Genomic DNA, 26,394 nt, shown 5'->3' with positions numbered 1-26,394 from the left:
ATTATCTTGCATCTCCTCAGTGCTTAGCAAAATAAAAAGTGCTTAATAACTTCTTTATTAATATCATTATTTACAGAATCTATGCTTACAAAAGATGTTCATTTACCAACTGCTTTGATGTTGCCTAGTGTTCCAGCAGTCAGTGATTCACCCTGTAGCCAAGAATCCTTTTGATTCAAAGAAAGACTTCCCTCTAAGAAATGTTCTCTTTCAAACTAGACTCAATTCTCCCCTTTGTGTCTGGAGGTTCCTCTTTCAGATTATTTGGGCACCGTTCCCGGGAACACAGACCCAATCCACAATTTTAACAACAATGTAGCAAAGTAATCAATCATTCAATTGTTTTCACCGAGTGCTTACTGTGAGCAAAGAACTGTATTAAGTGATAATAGTAAAAATAATAATAATAGTAATAATTATGGCATTTGTTAAGCACTTACTGTTACCAATTACTGTTTTAGGAGCTGGGGTGGATACAAAGTAATCAGGTACAAGGTAATCAGGTTAGACACAGTCCCTGTGCTACATGGGGTTCACAGTCTTAATCTCCATTTTACAGATGAGGTAATTGAGGCACAGAGAAGTTAAGTGACTTGTCCAAGGCCACACAGCAGACAAGTGGTACAGCCACACAGCAGACAAGTAGCAGAGCCGGGATTAGAACCCATGGCCTCTAACTCCCAGCCCGTGCTCTATCTACTACCCACTACTACTGTATTCCTGAGGATTGGGGGTCAGAGGGGCAAGAGAGAAACTGAGGCATTCATTCAATCATTCAATAGTACTTATTGAGTGCTTACTGTGTGCAGAGCACTGTACTAAGCGCTTGGGAAGTACAAGTTGGCAACATATAGAGACGGTCCCTACCCAACAGTGGGCTCACAGTCTAGAAGGGGGAGACAGAGAACAAATCAATCAATCAATCATATTTATTGAGCGCTTACTGTGTGCAGAGCACTGTACTAAGCGCTTGGGAAGTACAAGTTGGCAACATATAGAGACGGTCCCTACCCAACAGTGGGCTCACAGTCTAAAAGGGGGAGACAGAGAACATAACAAAACGTATTAACAAAATAAAATAAATAGAATATGTACAAGCAAAATAGAGTATTAAACAAATAAATAGAGTAATAAATAAATAAATAGAGTAATAAATAAATAGAGTAATAAATAAATAAATAGAGTAATAGAGGCACAAAGGGATGCCATCCCTTGGCCAAAGTGACAGTCAGTAGCAGATCAGATGGTAGTCCAGCGCGCTCTCTTCCAGATTCTAACCAAAGTAGGTCTCTAGTAGTGGTCTATCTTTTCTTATGCATGAACAGTATTGCCTCAGCGGGAAGGAAATTCCCATCAATCAATCAATCAATCGTATTTATTGAGCGCTTACTGTGTGCAGACCACTGTACTAAGCGCTTGGGAAGTACAGGTTGGCAACATATAGAGACGGTCCCTACCCAACATTGGGCTCACAGTCTAGAAGGGGGAGACAGAGAACAAAATATATTAACAAAATAAAATAGAATAGATATGTACAAGTAAAATAAATAGAATAATAAATACGTACAAACATATATATGTATATACAGGTGCTGTGGGGAAGGGAAGGAGGTAAGGGGGGGGATGGAGAGGAGGAGGAGGGGGAGAGGAAGAAGGGGGCTCAGTCTGGGAAGGCCTCCTGGAGGACTTCATCAACTTTCATCTCCTCACCAAGGAGCAAGAGACTTCTAGTTGGCTTGCTGGGTTTTCCCCAAATCTCCATTCCTTGGAACTTCCTGCCCACATGGACGGGGGAAAGGGAAGCTGTGACTACACTTCAACACCCAGGAAGTTGTTCCCCGGCACCCAAAGCCACAGAGGGGAATAGCCATGGCCTGCCTTAGCCATGGACTCAGTATTAGAAATTAGAGAGTAGGAAGAAGGGGGTCTCTCCTCTAGCCATAGCACATTACTGATTTTTTTTTTTTTTGTATATGTGGGACAGGGACTATACTCGACCTGATTTGCTTGTATCCACCCCAGCGCTTAGTGCAGTGCCTGGCACAAAGTAAGTGCTTAACAAATACCATGATTATTATTATTAGTGCAGTATTGTACTTTCCAAGCGCTGATTACAGTGCTCTGCACACAGTAAGTGCTCAATAAATACAGTTGAATGAATGAATGAGTCTTTCTTTCTCTCTCTCTTTTTCCCTCTCTTCTCTCCCAAAGCTGGGGCTGGGGAGGGCTCAGAGGAAAGGATCCATCACCCACCACCCCAGGCCCCCCAAGGGCAGGATGTGCCCCGTTTGTTGGGATGGATGGATGGATGGGTTCTTCCTCTTCTTTCCCTTCCTATTCCTTCCTCCCTCCCCAGGCACCCCCAGTACACGGAGAAGCAGCCTGGCTCAATGGAAAAAGCCTGGGCTTTGGAGTTAGAGGTCATGGGTTCAAACCCCAGCTCTACCAATTGTCAGTTGTGTGACTTTGGGCAAGTCACTTAACTTCCTCTATGCCTCAGTTACCTCATCTGTAAAATGGGGATTAAGACTGTGAGCCCTATGTGGGACAACCTCATCACCCTGTAACCTCCCCAGTGCTTAGAACAGTGCTTTGCACATAGCAAGCGCTTAACAAATGCCATCATTATTATTATTTGTCCTTGTCTTTTATGTTGTTTTAGTGTTTTATTATTTCAACACTCCTCTTGTGTCTGTCTCCAGTTGCTTTTTTCCCATTCATATTCTTAGTTTGGGAGTCCCTCAGGTGGTCAAAAGTGGTGTCTAATTTCCACCTATGTATGCTTTCCTGGTGCTTAGTCCAGTAATAATCATCATAATACTATTTGTTAAGCACTTACGATGTGCCAAGCACTGTTCTAAATGCTGGGGTAGATACAAAGTAATCAGATTGACCCACGTGGGGCTCACAGTCTTAATCCCCATTTTGCAGATGAGGTAACTGAGGAACAGAGAAGTTAAGTGACTTGCCCACAGTCACACAGCTGACAAGTCACAGAGCCGGGATTAGAACCCACGACTTTTGACTCCCAAGTGTGTGCTCTTTTCACAGTACTCTGCACATAGTAAGCATTGAGTAAATACTAATTATTAATAATTACTAATACTTTACTCTGTATTGTACCCAAAGTTCATCTCTTTGGCACCAAATGGGGTCTCTCATGTTAGAAAAGCAATCGGCTCAATTGCCAAGACTTTACCTACAGAAACCGTCGGAAGGAATTGAAGACCGCTCTGTTGGGGATATTTTAACAAGAGAGTGGAGAATAATAACAACAATAATCACATTTATTAAGCTCTTCCTAGGTGCAAAAACACTGCTGTAGGTAGAAGATAATCAGATTAGGCAAAATCTCGGTCCGGCAATTAAAAAGGTGGGGAGACCCAGCTATCTTATCCCCATTTTACAGGAGAAGAAACTGAGGCACTTAGGGGTTCAATGCTACATCAGGGCAGTGGGATCGGGATCAGAATGCAGATCTCCCTGACTCATGCTTTGTTCCACTAAGCCCCACAGCAACCCAGAGATATTGAAACATTGTAACACCGAAGTCCTGGGAAGGTTGAGGAAGGGGCTGAAGCACAGAGAAAACCTGAAAATCCTTTAAGGAAATTTGTAAGGAAATCCAGGCTTCCGTATATAATAATAATTGTGGTTTCGGTTAAGTACTTACTACGTGCCACGCACTGTACTAAGGTCTGGGGTGGATACAAGCAAATTGGGTTGGACACAGATCCTATCCCACATGGGGCTTACAGTCTTAATACCCATTTTATAGATGAGGGAACTGAGACACAGAGAAATGATGTGACTTACCCAAGGTCAACCAGCAGACAAGCGGTAGAGCTAGGATTAGAACACAGGTCCTTCTGACTCTCAGGGCTGTGCTCTTTCCACTAGACCATGCTATGTGACTGGCCTTTCAGTTGAGTTGGCCTCTGGTGGGCTCACAGCTGTGATTCATTGACCGCCGAATGAGCTTGATTTCGCCTCACCTTTCCGTATTTCCATCTCTTAACAGGTTATCATCATCAATCGTATTTATTGAGCACTTACTGTGTGCAGAGCACTGTACTAAGCGCTTGGGAAGTACAAGTTGGCAACATATAGAGACAGTCCCTACCCAAAAGTGGGCATCTGCATTCTCACCTGTCCTGTTTGGACAATGCATCGTCTTTGAGCCCATCTCAATTCATGTGCCCATTTCTCTCTGAAAATCAGCTTTGTAGTCTTTAGTAAATATTTTTAAAAGAAATCTGAGTGGAGAATCCCCTCTCAGGGTCGCACCTGGAGAGCTTCCAATGCTCTACCAGTCTCGACTACGGGAGGGAGAGTCAAGCAGAGGCCTACCCATTCCATTCCTAGCGTGGGCAGTGGCTAGCGAGTGGAAGGTTATCTGCTACAAACTCACCTTTGCTGGGCAGCAGAGGCATGGGAGAAAGTCGAGGGAGAAGTTTATCGCACAGAAGGAGGCAAAGGCAAACCACTCCCGGATTTTTTCCAAGAAAACTCTCTGCATAAGCTGCCAGAACGATTGCAGATGCATAGCAGGGCGTTCTGGGAGAGATGTACCCGTGGTGTTTCCATGGGTCGGAGAGTACTCGACAGCATAAGACAGGACAGGGTGGAGAATAGAGGGAAAGATAGAAGGACAGAGGGATAGAGAGAAGTGACTGTGGTACTTCAGAAAAAATTCTCTAAAAGCTCTATGAAGGAATGTTTACTTGTTTTGATGTCTGTCTCCTCCTTTCTAGACTGTGAGCCCATTGTGGGCAGGGATTGTCTCTATTTGTTATTGAATTGTACTTCCCAAGTGCTCAGTACAGTGCCCTGCACAAAGTAAGCACTCAAAAAATGTGATTGGATGAATGAATGAACTGTGAGCTTATTATGGGCAGGGACCATGTTTAGCAACTCTGTGGCATTACAATCCCAAGTGCTTAGTAGAGTGCTCTGTTTGGTTTTTTTTTAATTTTGTTTTTATGGTATTTGTAAGCTCTTACTATGTTCCAGGCACTGAACTAAGTGCTGGGGAAGATACAAGTTGGACAGGTTGCAAAAAGTCCCAGTCCCATATGGGGCTCCCAGTCTTAATCCCTATTTTACAGAGGAGGTAACCGAGGCACAGAGAAGATCACTGATTTGCCCAAAGTCACACAGCAGATGTGGCAGGATTAGAATTTAGGTCCTCTGCCTCCCTAGGCCATACTGCTTGGCTGCACACAGGAAGCACTCCATAAATACCATTGAATGATTGATTGATTGATTGATTGAATAGGTCATAGAATATTATCCTATGTCAGAGGCAAGATGAAGGAAAATGGTGAAACTTGCATATTGCTTCTAAACTGTGAGCTCACTTTTGGGTAGGGACCGTCTCTATATGTTGCCAACTTGTACTTCCCAAGAGCTTAGTACAGTGCTCTGCACAGAGTAAGTGCTCAATAAATGCGATTGATTGATTGATTTTGTAAAAATGCTTCTATTTTTCCTTGGCTTTCTGGAAAATAGGAGATTAGGTATGTCAATAGAGTCAGCAAAGGATTGAAATGATCATAACTTTGTTCTAACTTTAATCTTCTTAGGACATTATCATTTGTATTAGGTATTATTAGATTGTAATGATTGTAATTGCAATAATAATAAGAATTATTATTATTAGGTATTATTAGATTGTAAATTAATTAGCAATTTGATGTACTAATAAAATAATAACCATGAAAAAATGACTTAATTGTGATTTTAAATCAACAGGATGAAGAAAGTCATTTTAAATTAAGTTTCCCATCCTTTATTTAGGGTTGAATAAGAACTGTATATATGTATATATGTTTGTACATATTTATTACTCTATTTTATTTGTACATATTTATTCTATTCATTTTATTTTGTTAATATGTTTGGTTTTGTTGTCTGTCTCCCCCTTCTAGACTGTGAGCCCACCGTTGGGTAGGGACCGTCTCTATATGTTGCCAACTTGTACTTCCCAAGCGCTTAGTACAGTGCTCTGCACACAGTAAGCACTCAATAAATACGATTGAATGAATGAACTGAAGGTTTCATTTGGTAGTAAAAAACTCTCAAATCCAGCTGAGGGTGCCGACAGGTATTTCTCATCTGAAATGCAACCCGTGTTTCCTGTTCTTTTTAAAAAACGTTTTCACTACTGATTGCGGGTTGAAGATTTTGGTTATTATTGTTCAGTGGGTTTGAAGTTAGGAGAAGTTCTTTATGGTAGGGAGATGATTTGAATCTGAAAAGATTAGGGACAGGGGAATGTTACTTTCAAGGACTGTGCCCTTTGTCACCATTTTTTGAGAATGTTTGATTGCTGCAACTATGTAGGAAAGTCAAAGAGCCAGTTCAGAGTTTTCCTTCCCCATCCAACCGTCGATTGAATCACTCTGGGTTCTAATGGATTTTTCCATCTTATGATTAAATCAAAAGGTGATTATCAAATGAATTACACAGAGGTTAACAAGAAAGGAAGCATTAATAGCATATACACTGATCTTGAATGTCAATGTGCAGATAAAATGGCTGAAGTCTCAAGAAAAGACAAAGTCCTGGTTAGCTAGAGAAGCAGCGCGGCTCTGTGGAAAGAGCCTGGGCTTGGGAGTCAGAAGGTCATGGATTTTAATCCCAGCTCCGTCACTTGTCAGCTGTGTGACCTTGAGCAAGTCACTTCACTTCTCTGGGCCTCAGTTACCTCATCTGTAAAATGGGGTTTGGACTGTGAGCCCCAGGTGGGACAGGGACTGTGTCTAACCCTATTTGTTTGTATCCACACCAGCGCTCGGTACAGTGCCTGGCACATAGTAAGCGTTTAAGAAATACCAGTATTTAAGTGACTTGCCACACAGCCACACAGCTGACAAGTGGTGGAGCAGGGATTAGAACCCACGACTTTTGACTCCCAAGCCTGTGCTCTTTCCACTAAGCCACGCTGCTTCTCTAGGTAGCGTGGTTGGTTGGTAGGTAGGTAGGTAGGTAGGTGGGCAAGTCAAATCACTTTTCTGTGCCTCAATTATTATAATAATACCATTATTATCTCAAAGGCCTCACTCTGGTCATTTTGTCCTGTTTCCCCCTTTGCCCTTGGGATGACCTGCCCCAATTCCTTTAGCCCTTCTGTTTGACCATGGCAAGAAAACCCTCCATTTAGCCACCTGGAGGTAATGAAAGGTGGATGATTGAGGAAAGGAGAGGGGCAGTGGATTTCTAGAGGACATAGACAAGGTGTGCATCAAGCTCATATCTGCCCTAGTTCTTAGCACAGTGCCTGGCACATAATAAGCACTTAGCAAATACCATAAAAAAGTACTGTACTATGTGCTGGGCAGGATGCAGGAAAACATCAGGTCAGACAAATTCCTTGTCCTATGTGGGGCTTGCAGCCTGAGGGTTAGGAAAAATAGGAATTGAACCTCCATTTTACAGATAAGAAAACTGAGACCCAAGGCAGTGGAGTGACTTGCCCAAGGTATGCAGCAGGCAAGGGGCAGAGCTGGGATTAGAACCTAGATCCCTCCCAACTTCCAAGTCTGTGCTCTTTCTACTAGGCCACACTGCTCTTGTTGGCATTTATATTTTAAAACACCTTTTTGCTGAATTAACTTTTAAAAGATGCAATTACTTATTCCTATTTTTGGATGAACTTTGGCTTCAATGTTAGAATCACCAAAAGATGCGTGTTTATGACCCTTTAAATTGCATTTGACATGCAGGAGTTGGTATCTGAAAGAGGAATATTTATCTGGTGACTAGTGTTAATATAGAGAACGTTAAACTTTTAGGAGAACAATAAAATATAATTGGCTTTCATTACAGCGATAGTGTTTTATATTTCCCTAGAGTTTCACGGAGAAAAAAATCATTTAATCAATTCAGAGGAGAGAATTTAATCTGTGAGAATCCAATCAAGCCGTGATTATTGCTATTCTACTTTAATTCCACTAGATGGCAGAAAACAATCACTAACGGCTGGTAGGTAGAATTTAACCAGCTGCTTAATCAATCGTATTTATTTATTAATAAATTCTAATTAATTCTAAATTAATAAACAGACCTGTCTTCAATCCTTAAATCAGTGGTATTTATTGAGCTCTTACTAGGTGCAGAGCACTGTACTAAGTGCTTGGGAGAGTGGAATACAATAGAATTAATCAACATATTCCCCGCCCAAATGGAGCTTACAGTCTAGAGGTTGCAGTCAGTCGCATTTACACAGTCTTTTAGACTGTGAGCCCACTGTTGGGTAGGGACTGTCTCTATTTGTTGCCAACTTGTACTTCCCAAGCGCTTAGTACAGTGCTCTGCACACAGTAAGCGCTCAATAAATACGACTGATTGATTTACTGAGCACTTACATACAGTCAGTCGAATTTATTGAGGGCTTACTGTGTGCAGAGCACTGTGCTAAGCACTTGGGAGAGTACACTGTAACAGTAAACGGACACATTCCCTACCTGCAATGAGCTTACAGTCTAAAGGGAGACTGACATTAATATCGATATGTACACAGCTTATATATGATATATAATAATAATAATGACATTTATTAAGCGCTTACTATGTGCAAAGCACTGGGGAGGTTACAAGGTGATCAGGTGGTCCCGCGGGGGGCTCACAGTCTTAATTCCCATTTTACAGATGAGGTAACTGAGGCACAGAGAAATTAAGTGACTTGCCCAAAGTCACACAGCTGACAACTGGTGGAGCCGGGATATGAACTCCAAAGCCTGGGCTCTTTCCACCGAGCCACACTGCTTCATATAATATATAATATATTATATCATATAATATATGACATATTGGATCATATAATATATACATACATATTATATTTATTATATAATATCCTATATTTAGATATTATCTTTAAAGATATGTATTGATGGGTTTCCACTAAAAGGCTGGGCAGGGGCTGCAACAGCACAGATCATTCTAAGGCAGACTGGATGATCGAAAAGGTTGCCCTAGATCAGACCGCAAGACTACAATATCAATAATAATTGTGGTATTTGTACCATCATCAATCGTATTTATTGAGCGCTTACTGTGTGCAGAGCACTGTACTAAGCGCTTGGGAAGTACAAGTTGGTAACATATAGAGACAGTCCCTACCCAGCAGTGGGCTCACAGTCTAAAAGGAGTGGGCTCACAGTTTAAGTGCACTTACTATGTGCCAGGCACTGTACTAAGCGCTGGGGTGGCCACAAGCAAATCGGGTTGGACACAGTTCCTGGCCAACGTGGGGTTCACGGTCTCACTCCCCATTTTACAGATGAGGTAACTGAGGCCCAGAGAAGTTAAGTGACTTGCCCAAGGTCCCACAGCGGACAATTGGCAGAGCCGGGATTAGAACCCAGGACCTTCTGACTCCCAGGGCCGTGCTCTATCCACTAGGCCATGCTGCTTCCCCAACTGTGCAGATGCTCTCATTTCTCGGTCTGTGCCTCATTCTTTCTGGAAAATATCCTACTCAGAGTCTACTTAAGCAATAGAGATTTCAGTTCAGGGACCGTGATTTTGCAAGCCCCAATCGTGGGGAAGAAGCATGGCCTGTGTTGGGCTGAGGGAGAAACCGCACAGTTCCTGCTCATCAGATCTCTGATTCCAGCCCCTTCCAACCACCCCCTCCTTTCATAAAGCAAGCAGATGAAAAGTGTTTATCAAGAAAATAAAAAAAGAAAGAGAAGACATGCAGATGGAATCACTTTTCTCCCCAACTCTGGAAACAATGAGCTTACAGAGAGACAGAAAACCAAATACCGTATGCAGAGCACTGTACTAAGTACTTTGGGAGAGTACAAGACAAAAAAAAAATAGACACACTCCTTGCCCACAGTGAGTTTAAAGTCTAGAGGGGGAGACAGACATTAATATAAATAAATAAATTACAAATAATAATGATAATTATGGTATTTGTTAAGCGCTTACTATGTGCCAAGCACTGTTCTAAGCACTGGGGTAGATACAAGGTAATCAGGTTGTCCCATGTGGGGCTCACAGTTTTAATCCCCATTTTACAGATGAGGTAACTGAGGCACAGAGAAGTTAAGTGACTTGCCCAAAGTCACACAGCTGATAAGTGACAGAGCCAGGGTTAGAACCCACGACCTCTGACTCCCAAGCCCAGGCTCTTTTCACTAAGCCACACTGCTTCTCCTGTGCAGATATGTACATAAGTACTATGGGGCTTAATACGTACAGATATGTGTGCAAGTGTCCTTTGAAGCCCACATTATTCGCCTCTACCACCCCCTCCAGATTCTTGTAGCCATCATCTACTGCCCCCCTGGCCCCAACTCCAACTTCTTCAACAATTTTGACCCCTTCCTCACCTTCCTTCTCTCCATTTCCATGCCCACGCTGATCCTCGGAGACTTCAACATCCACATGGATATCCCTGGTGACTTCTCTGCTGCCCGCCTTCTATCTCTCCTTGACGCTGCCAACCTCCTGCTCCACCCCACCTCACCCACTCACCAACTTGGTCACACCTCGACCTCATCATCTCCTACCGCTGCACTAACTGCACCCTCACCAACTCTGAAATCCCGCTCTCTGATCATAACCTTCTCACCTGCCTCCTCACTCACACTCCTCTCCTCTGTAAATCTATATTACTACCTCACAGAGACCTCCGCTCTCTCGACCCCATCCATCTTTCTGAGTGCCTCACACCCCACCTCACCTCCCTTTCCTCTGTACCCAATCTTGATGATCAGATTACTGCTCTCAACTCTACCCTTTCTACTCAGCTAGACTTGCTCACTCCCCTTACCCTTTGCCGCTCTTGTACCACTAAACCACAGCCCTGGATCACGGCCACTGTCCGCCTCCTTCGCTCTTATGCTCGAGCTGCTGAACGCTGCTGGGGAAAGTCTAAACACCAAGCCAACCTCGTTCACTTCACTTCAAGTTTATCTTTTCCTGCCTTAACTCTGACCTCTTCTCTGCCAGACAAAACTATTTTCCTCCCTTATTGACACCCATGCCCATCATCCCCATCAGCTCTTCCATACATTTAACTCTCTTCTCAGGCCCCCTGTTCCTCCCCCTCCTCCTTCACCCTCACCCTCAACAACCTGGCTTCCTACTTCATTAGTAAAATTAACTTCATCAGGTTTGAGCTCCCCAAAGTCACTCCCCCACCTTCTCCAACACCCCAGCTCTCAACACTCTCTGCTACTCTCCCATCCTTCCCAGCAGTATCCTCAGAGGAGCTCTCCTCCCCCCTCTCAAGTGCTACTCCGGCCACCTGTGCTTCTGACCCCGTTCCCTCTCATCTCATGAAATCTCTCGCTCCGTCCCTTCTCCCCTCCTTAACTTCCATCTTCAACTGCTCACTTTCCACTGGTTCCTTCCCCTCTGCCTTCAAACATGCCCATGTCTCCCCCATCCTTAAAAAACCCTCTCTTGATCCCACCTCCCCTTCTAGTTATCGCCCTATCTCCCTCCTACAATTCCTTTCCAAACTCCTTGAACGAGTCGTCTACACACGCTGCCTCAAATTCCTCAACGCCAACTCTCTCCTCAACCCCCTCCAATCTGGCTTCTGTACACTACATTCCACTGAAACTGCCCCCTCAAAGGTCACCAATGACCTCCTGCTTGCCAAATTCAATGGCTCCTACTCTATCCTAATCCTCCTTGACCTCTCAGCTGCCTTCGACACTGTGGACCAACCCCTACTCCTCAACACGCTACCCAACCTTGGCCTCACAGACTCTGTCCTTTCCTGGTTCTCCTCTTATGTCTCTGGCCATTTATTCTCAGTCTCTTTTGTGGGCTCCTCCTCCTCTTCCCATCCCCTTACTGTAGGGGCTCTTCAGGGGTCAGTTCTTGGTCCCCTTCTGTTCTCCATCTACACTCATTCCCTTGGTGAACTCATTCGCTCCCACGGCTTCAACTACCATCTCTACGCTGATGACACCCAAATCTACATCTCTGCCCCTGCTCTCTCTCCTTCCCTTCAGGCTTGTGTCTCCTCCTGCCTTCAAGACATCTCCATCTGGATGTCTGCCCGCCATCTAAAACTCAATATGTCCAAGACTGAACTCCTTATTTTCCCTCCCAAACCCTGCCCTCTCCCTGACTTTCCTATCACTGTTGATGGCATTACCATCTTTCCCGTCTCACAAGCCCACAACCTTGGTGTCATCCTCGACTCTACTCTCTCATTCACCCCTCGCATCCAGTGTATCACCAAAACCTGCCGGTCTCACCTCCGCAACATCGCCAAGATCCACCCTTTCCTCTCCATCCAAACCGCTACCCTGCTCATTCAATCTCTCATCCTATCCCGACTGGATTACTGCATCAACCTCCTTTCTGATCTCCCATCCTCCTGTCTCTCCCTACTTCAGTCTATACTTCACGTCACTGCCCAGATCATCTTTGTGCAGAAATGCTCTGAGCATGTTACTCCCCTACTCAGAAATCTCCAGTGGCTACCAGACAACCTATGCATCAGGCAAAAACTCCTCACTCTCGGCTTCAAGGCTGTCCATCACCTGGCCCCCTCCTACCTCACCTCCCTTCTTTCCTTCTACAGCCCAGCCCGCACCCTCCGCTCCTCTGCTGCTAACCTCCTCGCAGTGCCTCATTCTCATCTGTTCCGCCATCGACCACCGGCCCACGTCCTCCCCCTGGCCTGGAATGCCCTCCCTCCGCACATCCTCCAAACTAGCTCTCTTCTGCCCTTCAAAGCCCTACTGAGAGCTCACCTCCTCCAGGATGCCTTCCCGGACTGAGCCCCCTCCTTGCTCTCCCCTTCTTCCCCCTTCCCATCCCCCCCGCCCTACCTCCTTCCCCTCCCCACAGCACCTGTATATATGTTTGTACACATTTATTACTCTATTTATTTTACTTGTATATATGTACTATTCTATTTATTTTATTTTGTTAATATGTTTTGTGTTGTCTGTCTCCCCCTTCTAGACTGTGAGCCCGCTGTTGGGTAGGGACCGTCTCTATATGTTGCCAACTTGTACTTCCCAAGCGCTTAGTACAGTGCTCTGCACACAGTAAGTACTCAATAAATGCGATTGAATGAATGAATGAATGAATGAATGAATGAAGTGCTGTGGGGCAGAGAATGAGCAGAGTTTTTACTTAGCAAATTTTGATGCCATTTATCTATTCATTTATTAGTGAATTAAGAATTCTTTTCTTTGTAGGCACTCAAGGAGCTTATAAAGCTTAATTGGTTTCTTCTTAGCACTCTTGTGAGGTGATTTAATCAATGTAAAATGATGAAATAAATTTACTTTTTTATGCCAGTCCCCTCATTTTAAGGGTCGCCGCATCCCCCATTATCCTCAGGACTAGGGTCCACAGAACTTTCCCTGAGTTCTTTCAGACTTTCCTTCAGTTCTATGCACTTAGTACAGTGCTTGTACATTGTAAGTGCTCAACAAGTATAATTGATTGATTGATTGATTGATTTCCCCCTCCATATATGCCAGACCAGCACACTTGGCACCTTCAAAATCTTTATAAGGTCTCATCTCCTCCAAGAGGCTTTCCCTGTTTAAGCCCTCTTTTCCCCTAATCCCTCTCCATTCTGCATCATCAATACATTTTGATCTGTACCCTCTGGGCACAGGATATTCACTCCACCCTCAGCCCCACAGGACTGATATACATATCTGTTACATTTATTTATATTAATGTTTGTCTCCCCCCTTGACTGTAAGTCAGTCAGTCAGTCAATTGTATTTATTGAGCACTTACTGTGTGCAGAGCACTGTATTTGGAGAGTATTATTATTATTATTAAGTGCTGTCAAGTTGTTTCCGGTTCACAGTGACTCTACGGGTGTACTTTCTCCAGAACATCCTATCCTCTGCCATAATCAGCACCCTTTCTAATGGTTTTTCCATTATCATTGTTGTGGTCTCTACCCATCTAGTTGCTGATCTGCCTTTCCCCAATTTTCCCTAGACTTTTCCAAGCATTAGTGTCTTCTCCAGAGAATTTGTCCTACTGATTATGTGTCCAAAATATGATAATCTAGGTCGAGTCATTGGTCTTCCAAAAACCACTTCGGTTTAATTTGCTCTAAAACCAATTGGTTTGTTTTTCAGGCAGTCCATGGTATTCTCAAAAGCCTTCTCCAACACTGATTTCTCCATCAGTTTCAAAAAATCCATGTTCTTTCAATCCTGTTTTTTCACTGGGAGAGTACAATATAACAATAAACAGACACATTTGCTGTCCACAAAGAGCTTACAGTTTAGAGGGGAGAAATAGACATTAATATAAATATAAGCTCACTGTAGGCAAGTAGTGTGTCTACCAACTCTCTTATTTAATCAATCAATCAATCGTATTTATTGAGCACTTACTGTGTGCAGAGCACTGTACTAAGAGCTTGGGAAGTACAAGTTGGCAACATATAGACACTCTCCCAAGTGCTTAGTACAGTCCTCTGTAATCTGTAAGCACTCAATCAATACAGTTGATTGGAGACAGAAAGAGAGAGAAAGGGAAGCCAGGGTTTGAAGAACCTAGGAACATAGGGAATCACTGTTCTCACTGTACAGTCCCTTCTAGGGAGTCTAGTATTCAAACACCATTTTAAGAAAGCCATTCAGAAAGGCCAGACCCCTTAATAACATACCCTCTGGGTGCAAGAGCATCCCACCTCCCCCAGGGTAATAATAATAATAATAATAATAATAATAATAATAATAGTAATAATAATAATAATAATTGTTAAGCATTTACTATGTGCTAGGCACTATACTAAGCACTGGGTTGAATACAAGTAAATTGGGTTGGGCACAGTCCCTGTCCTACATAAGGCTCAGAATCTCAATCCCCATTTTACAGATAAGGTAACTGAGGCACAGAGAAGTGAAGTAACTTGCCCAAGGTCACACAGCAGACAAGTGGTGGAGCCAGAATTAGAACCCATGACCTTCAGACTCCCAGGCCCAATATCTATCCACTAGGCCATGCTGCTTCTCTTGCTGCTGCCCAGTTTCCAAAGTATTAGAGTTTCTTTCTGCCGGAGCTTTCCTTGTTTGTTGTTTGTTTGTTTTATGATACCTGTTAAGCACTTACTGTGTGTCAGTCTTCTAAGCACTGGGGTAGGTACGAGTTAATTTAGTTGGACAGAATCCCAGTCCCTCCTGGGGCTCTCAGTCTGAAGTCGGAGGGAGAATGGACATTGAATCTCCATTTTTCAGTTGAGGAGACTGAGGCACAGAGAAGTTAGGCATCTTGCCCAGGTCACACAGCAAGCAATTGGCAAAACAATTGGCAGAGCTGGAATTAGAACTCAGGTCCTCTGGCTCCCAGGCCTGTGATCTTTCCCCTTGGCCACACTGCTTCTGGCTGCTTTCCTCCCAGCAAAGCCACGAAAGGTCTGATTTCAGTGGGTTTGTTGACCTTGGGACTCTGGATTCCCTGGCTAATGCTTCCTGCAGTTTGTGCTCTGTTCCCTCCCCCCGAGGATCTCTTTTGGATGAATCTGAAAGGCCAATAAAAACACAGGGGGCTTAGCCAGCTAATGAACATTATACCACATCCCGGCAATTAAGAGGGCTATTTATTTAGTTGTTTATTGGGGAGATTTATGTAGATGTTACATCTGCACGGATGTCTTACCAGATGTACCACACAGAGGCAAAGCACTCATGGAAACTGAAACAAAAGAGGGCAGTCTTGCTATTTTGTTGTGGGCTGAGGCGTCTTGTAAATGAGTAAAGGCTGAACTATGAAAATGCACTGTTCCTCAAAGGTTATGCTGCATGGGGTCCTTTTCTTTCCAAATATACGCTTCTAAAGTTGTCTATTTCCACATCCATGGGGCTGAGACAGACTGGCTCTTTAAAAATCTTCTCCTTCTCCTTTCCTAGTCCAGAATTTGTCCTCCTCCTGGAACTGTTGCTATTTAAAAGGCACCTACTGGGTATTTGTCACCTTCTCCACTAACAAAAGAAAGGGAATGCCTTTCTTTCAGCATTTAAACCCCAACCTTGGGTTCTAATCCCAGCTCTCATTACTTTCATTCATTCATTCAATCGTATTTATTGAGCACTTACTGTGTGCAGAGCACTGTACTAAGGGCTTGGGAAGTACAAGTTGGCGACATATAGAGACGGTCCCTACCCAACAGCGGGCTCACAGTCTAGAATTACTTGTCACTGTGTGACCTTGGGTAAGCCATTTATCTCCTCTGTGTCACAGTTACCTCATCTGTAAAAAATGGGGATTAAAACTGTGAGTCCTATGTGGGCCAAAGACTGTGTCCCAGTGCTTAAGCACAGTGTCCGGCACATAGCAATAAAGTGCTTAACAAATATTATAAAAATAAACAAAGCCCCAAAATCTACACTGCACAGACACATGCAGAATAAAGATGACCCATATTACTTTTAGTCCATGAACGCTTGTGCAATACTTTCTTAAGTCCAAATAACTTTCCAATGAATAGCGAGGAAATGTCATTTTTTGCGGTCAATTCAGAAAACATTTTTCTGAGTCACATCACTGACCACTACTCGGATCCATGAATCCTACAGCAGTATTTCATGGGTCATTTAGCTGAAGGAAGCAAACTTGACTGCTTGCTATTGAGATAGACCTCTAGACCTTGAGCTCGCTGTGGGCAGGGATTGTCCCCCTTTATTGTTGTATTGTACTTTCCCAAGGGCTTAGTACAGTGTACTGCACATAGTAATCGCTTATTAAATACAATTGAAAGAATGAATGACCTGCTCCATTGGGGAGGAATGATCACAAATCAATTTATTGAACCTTACTGTGTGCAGAGCTCTGTACTAAGTGTTTGGGAGAGTACAATATAACAGAGTTGGTCGACATGTTCCCTGCCCACAAGGAGCTTACACTCCAGAGGGAGAGACAGACATTAAAGTAAATTCTGGGTATGTACATAAATACTGAGGGCCTGAAGGTTTGGTGAATAAAAGGAACAAATCCAAATACAAGAGTGATGCAGAAGGGAGAAGGGATACAGGTAAATGAGGGCTTAGTGGGGAAGGCCTCTTGGAGGAGATGTGATTTTAATAAAAGAGTTTGTAGAAAACAATTCACATAGGCCTTACCCATTTTATTGATCGAATATAGTGAAGTCCAGGGATTGAGGCTATTATAGATACCTCACAGCCAAAGACACTCACATTTAGTTCAACTGTCTGAGGTATTTCCCCTTTCTTGTAGGTGGTGGGTGAATGGATCCCACTATCCTTACCAGATCCCATTCTCCTTTCTATCATCTCAGTGCTCCACACCACCACTCTATTTTTTGCCAGTGATTATTTCCTCCTATACTTTTGTACAAATCATTTAACATCCTCTATTTATTGAGCATTTCCTCCTCTGATTTTCATATTATTTTATGTTTGATTTCCAGCCTAGAACTCAAGCATTCCATAAATAGCATTCATTGAGCACTTATTGTGGGCACTCTATCAACATATGGGAGTTCAATAGAAGCGACCATGACCTCCAACCTCAAGGAGTTTGCGATCAAAACTCCCTGGGGGTAGGGATTCTGTAATCTTGTACTTGCCTAGGGACTTAGCATAGTGTGCTGCACACTCGCTAAATAGTATTGATTGATTGATTGAGAAGGAACTTGGCTTGCAGTTTGGGGGTATACTCTGTGACAGGCCATGTGGCCAGTCATTCAGTCAATCATATTTAGTACAGTGCACAGCGCTGTACTAAGCACTTGGGAGAGTACAATATAACAATATCAGAACACATTCCCTGCCCATAAGGAACTTACATTGTAGAGGCCTAGTGCTACAGATGGGCTAAAAGAAAGATGGCAGGCTTGTTCAAATCATGGGAAAATTAGTTCTTTTATGACTTTAATTGGTTGGCTTGCTCAATAATTTTCTCCTCAATGAACAATTACAGTACCTTTGAAGTGCCCCAAGGGACTCTGGGATCTTTGTTAAGTACCACCGACCCAAGGGGACTTCCAAACTGGGTAAATGCAGGACTTCCACACTAGGTGATTGCCGTGTGTCAAATTCTCCTGTGTGGCATGTTGCCAAGATTCTTCGGATCAGGGTTCAGGCAAGGCTGACTTCAGACCTTTTGGCGGTCTGAGTCAGAGAAAAATGTTCTCCTCACCCTCTCGTTGTGAGCAGGAAATGTGTCTATTTATTGTCATTTAACTCTCCCAAGTGTTTACTAGAGCACTCTGCATACAGTAAACACTCAATAAATACGATTGACTGATGGACTGACTGTCCTGTGCACTGTCATTTAGGAGGCCTTCCCAGACAGAGCCCCTTCCATCCTCTCCCCCTCGTCCCTCTCTCCATCCCCCTCATCTTACCTCCTTCCCTTCCCCACAGCATCTGTATATATGTATATATGTATATATGTTTGTACATATTTATTACTCTATTTATTTATTTATTTTACTTGTACATATCTGTTCTATTTATTTTATTTTGTTAGTATGTTTGGTTTTGTTCTCTGTCTCCCCCTTTTAGACTGTGAGCCCACTGTTGGGTAGGGACTGTCTCTATATGTTGCCAACTTGTACTTCCCAAACGCTTAGTACAGTGCTCTGCACACAGTAAGCGCTCAATAAATATGATTGATTGTCGTTATGTGAGGTGTGCGGATACACAGAGTGGTATAATGATGGCTGTTCCTTTTTTTTTTTTAATCGTGTCTACTAAGTGCTTACTCTGTGCCATCCACTGTACTGAGCACTGGAATAATGGTATTTTTAAGTGTTACTATGTGCCAGGCACTGTACTACGCACTGGGGTGGAAATAAGCAAATCAAGTTTGCCTGTTCCATGTGGGGCTCACAGTCTCGATCCCCATTTTACAGATGTGGTAACTGAGGCCCAGAGAAGTTAAGTGACTTGCCCAAGGTCACACAGCAGACAAGTGGCGGAGCTGGGATTAGACCCCATGACCTTCTGATGCCCTAGCCTCTGCGCTATCTACTATGATATGCTGCTTCTCACTCCCGAACCTGGAGTAGCTCTTTGAAGAGGGGACCCTAGCCCATAACCCCCTCTTCTCCAAAGCAATTACATTCCCCTCTTGGGTCCCTGTGAGTGTGGGCACTGCAGCCTCTGGCAAAGGCTCTGCCATTGCCCCATCCCACCCCACCTCACAAAATAATTGGCTTATTTGCGAAGTGCTTACTATGAGCCAGGAGCTGTACTAAGTGCTGGGGTGGAAACAAGCTAATCAATCAATCAATCAATCATATTTATTGAGCACTTACTGTGTGCAGAGCACTGTACCAAGCACTTGGGAAGTACAAATTGGCAACATATAAAGATGGTCCCTACCCAACAGTGGGCTCACAGTCTAGAAGTTAATCAATTTGGATGCCGACCATGTCCCACATGGGCCTCAAAGTCTCCAACCCAACCCCATTTTACAGATGAGGGAACTGAGGCCCAGAGAAGTGAAGTGACTTGCTCAAGGTCACACAGCCGAGTGGCAGAGCTGGGATTAGAACCCAGGTCCTCTGACTCCCAGTCCCGGGCTCTTTCCACTAGGCCACACTGCTTCTCAACTCACACGCTGCTAGGCCCTGAGGCAGCTGCCTTACTTGCTTATTGAAGTCCGCCCTGGAGAATCAGCTTAGTAAATGTGCCAGAAACATATGAGAAATAATAATAATGGCATTTATTAAGCACTTACTATATGCGAAGCACTGTTCTAAGCTCAGGGGGTGGGGAGTACAAGGTGATCAGGTTGTCCCATGAGGGGCTCACAGTCTTAATCCCCATTTTACAGATGAGGTAACTGAGGCCCAGAGAAGTTAAGTGACTTGCCCAAAGTCACACACCTGGCAAGTGGCAGAGGGCGGGATTAGAACCCATGACTTCTGGCTCCCAAGCCCGGGCTCTTTCCACTGAGCCACACTGCTTCTCTGAAAGAGAAAGAGTATTGAGAGCCCAAGTCTCCATCTCTCAGTTTTAGAATGATGGACAGGGAGGCGAGACCAGCCGTTAAGGAATTTGCCAAGTTGATGTGAGGAGCCCTGGTAGAGTTCAGCAATCAATCAATCGTATTTATTGAGCACTTACTGTGTGCAGAGCACTGTACTAGCTCAGCAGGCAATGCTCGCAAAGTGGGAGGAAGTCAGTAAGTCCAGGCTTCTGTTTTCACTTTTGGCTACTGACTTGGCAAAGCTCCAGACTGAATTATACCTGGTTGGATTGCAATTGCTTTTCTGTCCTCCTTATTTTAAAATACAATGTCTCTAGAGATGATACTTGGTTTAAGTGGGCTAATGGAAAGATGGAATCCATCCTCATTTTCAAATAGTAATAATCATCATCATCAATCATATTTATTGAGCGCTTACTGTGTGCAGAGCACTGTACTAAGCGCTTGGGAAGTATAAGTTGGCAACATATAGAGACAGTCCCCACCCAACAGTGGGCTCACAGTCTAAAAGACTAATAGTCTAATTATTAGACTAAAAGTCTAATAATGATGATGATATTATTTGCGAAGTGCTTACTACGTGCCAAGCACTGCAGTAAGCTCTGGGGTGGAAACAAGCAAATCAGTTTGGTCACAGTCCCTGTCCCACAAGGGGCTTGCAGTCTCAATCCCCATTTTATAGCTGAGGTAGCTGAGGCACAGAGAAGTGAAGCAACTTGCCCAAGGTCACACAGCAGACACATGGCAGAGCCAGGACTAGAACCTATGACCTTCTGACTCCCAGATTGGTGCTAAGTCTACTAAACCACCAGAGCTGGGCCCAGAGTGGCTAGGATGTCTATTCATCCAGTTTTACACTGGATGGTCCGGTTTTCAGCTGGCCTGTCCATCGATCTGGCGCAAGCTACCTTTATGTCTACTAGACTGTCTACTGGACTGTCTCTTTTAGACTGTGAGCCCACTGTTGGGTAGGGACTGTCTCTATATATTGCCAACTTGTACTTCCCAAGTGCTTAGTACAGTGCTCTGCACACAGTAAGCACTCAATAAATACGATTGATTGATTGATTGATTGATTGATCACTACTGCCATTTTAAACATCTAGCTACCCTCTGCCTCAGCTCCAGTTGCTGAATCCTGAGATTCAGAAACGGTGACTGCATTCACAGGGCTGGAGAGGGGATCGCAATGGCTCTGGAGCAAGGAGGTGGGAACCTGTAGACATGGCCACATGCTCTAGGTTCTGTTGATGGCTGTAAATGTTTCCGCATCTTGTCGCACGCAACATAATGGATTCCCGCTGCTTCCAGATCAATAGAGGTGTGTCCATTATCCTTCAGTGACATCAGTGGACACCCTAAGTTGGGGTAACTCTGGGCTGACACCCTTCTGAGGAGAGGAGACCAGCGATGGGAACACCAGCTCCTGCTGGGCATCCTATAAGCCGGGGATCCCCAAATCGGCCCTGAATGAATCCTGCAGGTAGTGATCACCAAGGCTGGGGGGCTCTGGGCTGCTGCCACTTCTGGGCCAATGACTGTTTGTGTCACGGGCCCAAAGGGCAGCGCTAACGACCAGATTGGCGACAGATCGAATTAATGGGTTGAATGGGGGAGATGAGTCGACAGTAAAGCCAAGGTTGCAGGCTTGTGAGATGGGGAGGATGGTGGTGCTGTCTACAGTGATAGGAAAGCCATGCGGAGGATAGGGCTTTGGTGGGAAGATTAGGAGTTCTGTTTTGCACAGGTTAAGTTGAGATGGCAGCGGGGCATCCAAGTAGAGATGACCTGAGGGCAGGAGGAAATGCAAGACTGCACGGACGGGGAAGCAGAGGCACCTAGTGTATAGAGCGAGGGCTTGTTGAAAGTCAGAAGGTCCTGGGTTCTAATAATAATGATGGTATTTATTAAGCACTTACTATGTGCAAAGCACTGTCCTAAGTGCTGGTGAGGTTACAAGGTAATCAGGTTATCCCTTGGGGGGCTCACAGTCTTAATCCCCATTTTACAGATGAGGGAACTGAGACCCAGAGAAGTTAAGTGACTTGCCCAAAGTCACACAGCTGACAATTGGTGGAGCCAGGATTTGAAACCATGACCTCTGACTCCAAAGCCCGGGCTCTTGCCACTGAGCCACTCTGCTTCTAATTCCAGCTTCATTATTGTTTGCTTTCAAGTCACTTCTCTGTGCCTCAGTTACCTCATCTGTAATGGGGATGAAGACTGTGAGCCCCATGACATGGACTGCATCCTATCTGATTAGCTTAGATATACCCTGGCACTTAGTGCCCGGCACAAAGTAAGCAGTTAACAAATACAATAAAAAAAGAAGGGAGAGATCCCAGCTGGAGATATAGATTTGGGAATCATCTTTTTAGAGATGGTAATTGAAGCCAAATGAATTCCTCATCTTCCCTTCCAAATCCTCTCCAAAGAACTTTCCCATCACAGTTGACAACATCACAATCCACCTTTTCTCTTGTCCAGAAACTTACCATAATTCATGACTCTTACTGTTTTTTCACTCTCACCTTCCACCCACTGTGGGGTTTCTTCCACAGTTCTGGAATCCATCATCATCATCATCATCATCAATCGTATTTATTGAGCACTTACTATGTGCAGAGCACTGTACTAAGCGCTTGGGAAGTACAAATTGGCAACATATAGAGACAATCCCTACCCAACAGTGGGCTCACAGTCTAAAAGGGGGAGACAGAGAACAAAACCAAACATACCTGGGTCAAAGACCCCCGGCGTGCGACAGGTTGATCCTGAGCAGGACTGCAGCATCATTAACTGGTAGTTCATCTTCCCTAAGCGTTCGGGATCTATGGTTTTAGCAATGTTCTCAATCTGGTGAGGGTCGGCCGTCAGGTTGTAGACTTCCACGAACACCTCCTGGTCATCGAATTCACAATACTGCAGGTCCCAGGAGGCAGACATTGTCCTCACGCAGGTATACATGTTATTGTAGGCATCCTCGCACACACAATCCATCCCATCTTCTCTAACCAAATGCCAGTTGCGTCCACCCTACTTACTGCATCAGCCTTCTCGTAGACTTCCCTACCTCCAGGCTTTCCCCTCTTCAGTCCATATGTCACTTTACTGCCTATTTCATCTTCCTAAGACTTCAGACAGCACACAAATCTTCCTGCTCCTCAAACCTCTAATGGCTGTCCATTCCTCTCTGCATCAGGAAGAAACTTCTGACCTTTGGCTTTAAAGCATTCAGTCAGCTCACTTTCTCCTTCTTACCATTCTCTTAGTAATAACTGTGGTAGTTGTTAAGCACTTACTGTGTACCGGCACTGTACTAAGCGCTGGGGTAGATACAAGCAAATCAGGTCGGACACAGTCCCTGTCCCAAATGGGGCTCACAGTCTTCATCCCCATTTTACAGATAAGGCAACTGAGGCACAGATCAGTGACATGACTTGCCTAGGGTCACACAGCAGCAAATGGCAGAGCCAAGAGTAGAAAGCAAGTCTTTCTGACTCCACTAGGCCATGCTGCTTCTCTTCTGTCAATACACCCCATCTAGCAATTTCCATTCCTCTTAAACTAATCTACCCATTGTGCCTCATTCTCATCTCATCTCCTTCTCATTGTGTATATTTGTACATACTTATTATTCTATTTATATTATTAATGATGTGTATATAGATATAATCCTATTTATTCTGATGGTATTGACACCTGTCTACTTATTTTGTTGTCTGTCTCCCCCTTCTAGACTGTGATCCCATTGCTGGGTAGGGACCGTCAGTATATGTTGCCGATTTGTACTTCCCGAGCACTTAGTACAGTGCTCTGCACACAGTAAGTGCTCAATAAATACGATTGAATGGAAGAATGAATGAATGAAATCTCTCCTACCTGCAACCCCTGGCTCTCACACTTCCTCCTGCTTGGAACTTCCTTCCCCTTCATATCCTTCAAGGCCCTTCTGAAATCACATCTCCTCCAGGGGGCTTTCCTTGCTTAATGTTTTCTTCTCCTCTGGTCATTTTTTCCCAACTACCTCCTTAACACTTCTATTCCAACCACGCACTTTTGTATTCACACCTACTAGCAGCTTTTCTGTGCTTACATACCTTATCATTTAAACACTTCCCCACCTATACATCCATCTTCCTTTTCTCATTTTTCATCCATGAGTTGCCCCTCTCAGAATTGCACCTGGAGAGTTTCCAGTACTCTACCAGTTTGAGCTTCGGGAGGGAAAATCAAGCAGAGTATGCCTCTACCCATTCCATTCCTAGCTTGAGCAGTGGCTAGTGATTGGAAGGAAATCTGCTATAGGTCAAAATTCACCTGTGCTGGGCAGCAGCAGCAGCTGCGTGGGAGCGACTCGAGGGCAGAGACTCAGGTACCCTGCGTGGAAGAAGGCAATGGTAAACCACTTTCTTATTTTTATCAAGAAAACTCCATGGATACACTACCAGAATGACTGCAGGTAGTGGTGGGGAGTTCTGGGAGAGATGTGTCCATGGACTTGCTATGGGTCGGAAAAGACTCAACAGCATAAGACAAGACAAGATAAATCCAAGAATTATTTTGTGTCTGTTTCCTCTGTTAGGCAGGGAACATGTCTACCAACTCTATTATACTGTAGCTTCCCAAGCCCTTCGTACAGTGTATTGCACATAGTAAGCACTCAGTAAATACAACTGATTGATTGATTAGACTGTAAGCTTCCTTGTGGGCAGAGTTTGTGACTTTTTCCTTTATTAAATTCCCCCAGTAACTTACGACAGTGCTTTGCACATATAAGATTCATCATGAAGGTCTGGCCCCAGTCATACTAGTAATTGTGATATTTGTTAAGCATTTACTCTGTGCCACGTACTGTGATAAGCACTGGGGTAGGTACAAGATAATCAGGTTGGACACAGTCCATGTCCTACACAGGGCTCACAGTCTAAGCAGAAGAGAGAACAGGTATTTCATCCGCATTTCATTTCACCTATCAGTGTGGCTCATTGGAAAGAGCATGGGCTTTGGAGTCAGAGGTTATGGGTTCGAGTTCCAACTCCGCCACATGTCCGCTGTGTGACCTTGGGCAAGTCACTTAACTTCTCTGAGTCTCGGTTCCCTCATCTGTAAAATGAAGATTAAGACTGTGAGCCCCACGTGGGACAACTTGATCACCTTGTATCCCCCCCAGTGCTTAGAACAGTGCTCTGCACATAGTAAGCACTTAACAAATGCCATTATTATTATCAACTTGTTTGGTTTTGTTCTCTGTCTCCCCCTTCTAGACTGTGAATCCATTGTTGGGTAGGGACCATCTCTACATGTTGCCGATTTGTACTTCCCAAGTGCTTAGTACAGCACTCTGCACACGGTAAGCGCTCAATAAATACGATTGAATGAATACATGAATGCGGAAACTGAGGCATAGGAAAGATTCAACAGCCCGGGGCAAGTGGTAGAGCCCAAATCCTGAGCCTGCTCCAGAATTTCAGGCAGCTCCCCCAAAAGCTAGGTGCATTTAAAATCAAATGGCTACCTTTCAAAATGAAAGGCATGGTATCAAAATTATAATTTCTCCCGGGTTAGTTAAGCAAGAATCGGCTCCACGATCACGAGCACATTTCAGCCCAACTAGAACACTCCCTCTCCAAGAGGAAAAGCAGGATGACCTAGTGGCTAGAGCATGAGCCTGGGAATCAGAAGCAGCTGGCTCTAATCCCGGGTCTGCCGCTCATCTGCTTGTGTGACCTCAGGAGAAGCAGCGTGGCTTAGTGGAAAGAGCACGGGTTTGGGAGTCAGAAGACATGGGTTCTAATCTCACATCTGCCCCTTATCTTCTGTGTAAACTTGGGCAAACCACTTACCTTCTCTGTGCTTGTTACCTCATCTGTAAAAGGGGGATTGAGACTGTGAGCCCCACGTGGGGCAACCTAATTACCTCGTATCTACCCCAGCGCTTAGAACAGTGCTTGACAAATAGTAACGGCTGAATAAATACCATAATTATTATTATCATAATTAAGTCACATAGCTTCTCTGTGCCTCAGTTGCCTCATCTGTAAAATGGGATTGAGACAGTGAGCCCCATGTGGGACAGGGACTGTGTCCTTTTAGACTTTTAGACTGTGAGCCCACTGTTGGGTAGGGACTGTCTCTATATGTTGCCAATTTGTACTTCCCAAGCGCTTAGTACAGTGCTCTGCACATAGTAAGTGCTCAATAAATACGATTGATGATGATGATGATGATGTCCAACCTGATTACCTTGTATCTACCCCAGTGCTTAGAACATTCCCTGATACGAAGGTGGGGAGAGTGGTGATCTGTCTGATATGAAGATGGAGGGTGTTCCAAGCCAGAGGTAGGAAGTGGGAGAGAGGTCGACGATGGAATGGAGAGATTGTGCTTGTTTCAGGGTGTGACTGTTTTCAAATTGATTCAGAAGAGTATCAGGCTCCATGGTTCTGCACCTCATTCCACAAATCATTT

The 26,394-nt window shown here is 44.3% G+C and overlaps 2 non-coding genes across 2 annotated transcripts; both read left to right on the top strand.

The window, feature by feature from the left end:
* Positions 1-4,269: 4,269 nt before the first annotated feature.
* LOC119936691 lies at positions 4,270-4,407 on the top strand. The gene has a single exon (XR_005453824.1). It is a non-coding gene; the product is annotated as a small nucleolar RNA SNORA7 (small nucleolar RNA).
* Positions 4,408-24,090: 19,683 nt separating this feature from the next.
* On the top strand, positions 24,091-24,233 carry LOC119937695. The gene has a single exon (XR_005454185.1). It is a non-coding gene; the product is annotated as a small nucleolar RNA SNORA7 (small nucleolar RNA).
* The last annotated feature ends 2,161 nt before the right edge of the window (positions 24,234-26,394 follow it).

Source organism: Tachyglossus aculeatus, chromosome 1 (genome assembly GCF_015852505.1).
Source record: "Tachyglossus aculeatus isolate mTacAcu1 chromosome 1, mTacAcu1.pri, whole genome shotgun sequence".
Lineage (NCBI taxonomy): Eukaryota > Metazoa > Chordata > Mammalia > Monotremata > Tachyglossidae > Tachyglossus > Tachyglossus aculeatus.
Note: the sequence above shows the minus strand (reverse complement) of the source record. Positions and strands in the feature narration are given on the sequence as shown.